Raw genomic sequence first — 5,701 nt, forward strand, 5'->3', positions numbered from 1 at the left:
TACCTTTCTAAATTTGTACTCTGACACGCTGAGCAGATGCTACAGACAAAAATAAAAAAGCCTGCCAAAAGCCAAATACAGTATCTTATAACACTTATTGTGGTTTACAAACACAGTGAACAGTGTACAGACATACAATTTGATCAATATGGAAATTGTGGAAAAATAGATACAGTTTCCTTGTGTACATATCTATTAAACTGAGATGAGATCATTTATTTGAGACAAGCAGTTAAAAAGTAAGAGGTCTCAATGTCCTTTCCATTTCATGGATTTCCTGATAATATGCAGTAAAAATCAAAATATGGCACATGATTTATCATGAATATCTCAGCATCAAAATGAAAACGGGTTGTGGTCAATTTTATCTATCAGAGCTATTCTATTTATATGAGCAATATTTAAGAAGACTAATTGTGGTCTGCCTCTGACTTTTCTGGCTTCCTACTTTTCCAACAGAGGCCAACATGGATACGCTAATGAGATCTAGTGCTTCTTACTTGTGGGGTAGGTTCTGTGCCATTTTCGAGCCAGTCCTAAACACTGGAAAGTGTTAGGCCCATCCCCACTCCAGGAAGCTCCCTGAGTTGGCCTTTCTCTGCATCACTGGGTTACTACTGGGAGCCTACTCTCTGGTTCTGAGCCAGGTAACCTGGCTAATACTATCAAATTTATCTAGATCTTGTCTTCTCATCCCTAATCTTAATCTCATGGCTGGAAGTCAAGTTCCCCCTCTGGTTCTGAGCCAGGTAACCTGGCTAATACTATCAAATTTATCTAGATCTTGTCTTCTCATCCCTAATCTTAATCTCATGGCTGGAAGTCAAGTTCCCCTGTAGTCTGCTTCATGCCGATTCTCTTTTCTAAGACTTAAGACTTCCCATGTATCCAAATCTCAGTAACTGAAATTTTCTGTCCGATGGCAGATTATTTGGCACTTCAGAATCTTCAACTGGAGTCAATGTCAGAATGCTGGAGTAATTTCTTTTTCCACATTGTTTAAACGGATTTGAAACTTGAATGTCTTTAATCACAGCTGCCTTTCCTACATCAGTAGTCAGGCAACAACAGGTCACACATTTATCAAGAAACTCCTGTTGAGTACCAGACTCTGTTCTAGATGCTAGGGTTTCAGAAACAGGTAAACTAAACAAGCTTGCATTTAAAGAGATACATCTTAGTACTGATTTTGCTACACCTACAACTAATAATAATGACTAGCTGGGCATTGTTCTACAAAGTTTAAGTCATTTAATTTTTGTAACAACCTGATGAGGTATTATTATCCAATTTTACAGAAAAAGAAATGGAGATTGAATAATTTTCCTAAGGTCATTAGCTAGCAGATGAAAAAGCCAAAGTTTGAAAACTGACAGAGTTCAGAGCTCACATTATCCAAGATAATTTCAGGAATTATACCATAATATGCTATTAAGATGGAGAGTGCAAAGGGGATAGGATTTGAATGCTCAGGGAAGGCTTCTTAAGAGGGTCATTTGGATAGAGATCTGATAGATGATAATGAAGTTACTTCAAAGACTACATAAAGAACATTTCAAGCAGAGACTTTCGGATGGCAAGGAGTTTTGTGGTTTATGGTTTAGAAAAGAAAGCCAAAGTTGCTAGGGATTTTTGAATTAGAGAAATTTGAAGGAGATGATGTCAGAGGTATGAACAGAAGTTGGATCCTAAAGGAGCCTGTAGGCCATGGTAAAGAGTCTAAATGTCATTATAATTGAAATGAAATGTCCTTCTGGGGTTTTACACCATGTGATGATATCAGTTTTACTCAAGAGGGAGACTGGTTAGGAAGAAGATGTTACAATAGCACAGGTGTGAGATGTCAGTGGCTTGAACTAGGATTGCAGTGTAAGAAGAACTGGTATAAAAGTCATGGCAACTGAGTGAAAGATGAATTGAAGGGATCAATATTGAAGCAGTAGTATGAGTAAAAAGAAAATTCAGTCCAAAAAAATGATGATGAGTTATCTGAATTAAGGACGGTCCAAGGTATAAGTCGAGTAGTGAACAAATACAGAAGATATTTAGAAAGATTTAATAGGATTCAATTCCTACTGAATAGGAGGAATAAGAAAAAGGCAATTATTGAGGATGATTTTTAGAATTCTGAAATTTTTTCATTCTAGTGCCTAATGCCATAGGAAAAGGCCAAATTGTTATTTAGTGGCCAAATTTTGATTATCATCTTTTCTATTCCTTCTTTCAAAGTTCTTTACATGAGAACATAGGTCCTTCTCTAAAACAGCAGGGATTTATGATACATTCTTTTTTTGACATATAAATGCCATGTAAAGCTTACCAAAGATAATACTTGTTATCTTAATCCAATTAGATATATTTTAAACTTATTTTGTGATTTTTTACTTTTCAACATAGTTTCCTTCATAAAAACCTGGCTTGATTAAATGAATTGCAGAAATATATGTACTGAAAATAGCATATAAAAATCATATTAATCTCAGCCTCAAGTGAATTATAAACCATGAAACACTGAAGACAAAATGACTTCAGGCTCCTTAGAAGTGCATTAATGGATCACTAATGCCTATGCAAGAATACTTTAAAGCTATTCATATGGATATAACACTGTGTATCTATAAAATATACATTTAAATGGTTTTTTCCATTAATGAATTATCTGATTGCTGTAGTATATGTTGGAGAATGGAGTGTAGATTGATATTACAAATAGTCACAGTGTCATCAGTTATTTTAACTCATCTGTTTTAGTGATTGTTTCTGTGTCCTGAATGACCAAAAAGACTACATTATGTGAATAAAGTTTCTCACCTGATGTAGAAAAGCCCCATGTTCTGCTCATAACTACTTTCTTTTCCTTCATTTTTATTTTCTTTTCTCTCTCTGCTCTATCCTTCCCTCCATCCTTTCCTTTCCTCACTCAGTTCCCTCTCTGAACGCTCTCCTAAGGTGATCCTATGTATTTCCCCGGCTTTATATATTATCTATCTATATATAAATTCCCAAAGTTATATATGCATCCTTGACTTTTCTTCTCAGTTCCAGATTATTTGATAGACACTTCAAACTTAACACAATCCAAACTGGATTCTTAAAGTCTCCACCCTCCCCAACTCAAGACTGTCCTCTTCATTTCAAGAAATTACATCACAAAGCACCCACTCAAATCAGAAATCATCTAATTTTTCAATAAATTCTATCAATTCTGTCTCTTAAATATATCTCTCACTAACCAATGCCCTCCATCACCATTGCTATAAGCCTGATTGAAGTCACCATTTTCTCCCACTTATAATTCTCTTTGTTATTTAAAAAGTGATATAACACTTTTACAGTAGCAGATTGGTAGGAGATAACAAAGCTCTTATAAAAAGATTGTAGAAATTATACTTTTAATGACTTGACAAAATCAGGACAAATTCTTCCTTGGTTGCTAACTATAATTAGCTGTAGGAACAGAGAAGAATTTCCATCCATAATTTCTTAGCATCTCTCTGGTGATCTGTCACATGTTGTAGAGGCTGGGAATTGCTCAACAGCTATATTGAAAACAATTTGCTATATACCTGACAGTTATGCAATTGTGTTAAGTTTAAGGATAAATGGTTTGGTGTATGGATGAATGATCACTATTACTAATTCTGCATACTCAGAATCCAGTATTTTAGTTGATGTCTATCAATCTAATTATAATATAAAATTGCAACATCCATCACTGCAGTCCTCTGATGCAAAAATGGAGACTCAGAGAAGCAAAGTGGTTTGTGCAAAGTCACTCACCTAGTATGTGAAAGAACCTAGTCTGAAGCATCAGTTCTCTCACTCATCCAGGTTTCTTTGATTACTCTGTTTCTCCAAAAATATTATGTATGGCTGCCCAGAACTCTGGTGTTATAAATGTACGTATTTAGGAACACTAAATGAGGTTTATTTATATACATCTACCCCAAATATTTTCAGCTGAATAGAGCTGCCAATAAACCAAATGTAAAATATGTCACCATTTTCATTTGTGAGAAACAGGTTGTTACCAGTGTTTATCATGTAATTAATTTATTCTGGCAATGCATATTGCAATTTAATGTACATCTGCATTAATGCAGAGAAGAATGCAATGCATTCTGTTTTCCATTATTTTTAATGCATTTTTGTCAGTATTCTCTAAATGCTCTTTTTGTTAGTACCACATAAGATTTGTTCCTGATCATCTGCCTTTTAAAGACCATGCTGCTTCTATTTTACAAGCCTGAAACTACAGCCCTGAATATTACAGAGACACATGAAAATAGACATAAAATTCTGTTTCATTGCATGAATTTTAAAGAGCTCAATATGTTCTATGGCAAGCAAAGAAAAGAAAATTAAAGGATTTTGCTTCACTAATACTATCATAATTATCTTTGACTTTTAATTTGGCAAGCTCTTTTTAATTTCCACTTTTTTTCTATAAAGACTTAATTTGTCTTTATAGAAAAACTGCATTCTAGCAGACTTATTGCTGAACTCTTATTAGTTTTTAGTTTGGCAATATGTTTTGTTAGCAAAAATACAATTACACCTGAGATTATGAAAGTTGATATGAGCAGTAGTTGAATTATACATTCTTAGTAACCATATTATTGTAATAATCATTTAAATATGTAATAAGAAGTCAAATTTACATACATTTAGCAAATTGATAGAATTAATTTTCATAGGAGGTCTTTCCTAGGAATTATATACATTCTTCCACAAGTTATTTAACCACATAGATCCTTAGTTCCCTCATCAGAAAAAAGGAATAAAACTTATACTTACTTCTTAGGTACTGTTTATTTCATCTTTATCTCATCCACTTAATTCTATTTTTCCATATTTCACAATATATTGAAATTATTAATTAATGAATGTATAACTTTTATGTGTGTATATAAAACTGTATAAAATATAAGGATTAGACAGATTTTGCAAAAGGAACAGTTAAATGCAGTAGTTGGCAAATAGTAAATTGTCAATAAATGTCACCTGTTATGATTACGTTTCTGAGTAATAATGAAACTGGATCAATAGCAAGCATCCAAGTTTATTCTGGTGTCCATTATTTATGGTCATCCAACATATATTTTTTTCTATTTTGATAGTACATAAGTCTGAATAAAGTTATTTTACCACAAGAAGCTAGGAGGCTGGATATTTGCGAATGTACCACGCAGAAAGTTGTCTCACAATCTCAGCAAAATGACACATGAAGTTTTACAAAGGTTAAATATGCCACAATGTGAAAAACTAATGCTTGGAGTTAACCTCCTGCCAGATCCTGGGTAAAATTTCTACGATAAAGTTGATGAGTATGTAGTGAAAAAAGTGATTTTGGATCATCACATTCTCTCTATCATGCACTAGGACAGCTCATTCATATGAAAAGAAGATGATTCCTGAGACCCTCAGAGATTCAGGCTTTGTAATAAATAGAAAAGCAGCCATCCCCCTACTATAACGATGTTGCTTTTCTTCCTGCCAGCTGGTCTTATGGTCTGATATATATTTGGGGAAAGTCACTCCTGGGAGAAGGGAAGACTGTTCTCAGGAAATATGGTGAAAGAGAGTTGTGGCTTAGTGGGACTGGGGTGGAAGTTCTTATTAATTGTTTTGGACTGGCTGGGTGTGGTGGCCCATGCCTGTAATCCTAGAACTTTAGGAGGCTGAGGTGGGAGGATCACTT

This window comes from Aotus nancymaae, unplaced genomic scaffold (assembly GCF_030222135.1).
Source record: "Aotus nancymaae isolate 86718 unplaced genomic scaffold, 86718_ANA_hifiasm-v0.15.2.pri h1tg000006l, whole genome shotgun sequence".
NCBI lineage: Eukaryota > Metazoa > Chordata > Mammalia > Primates > Aotidae > Aotus > Aotus nancymaae.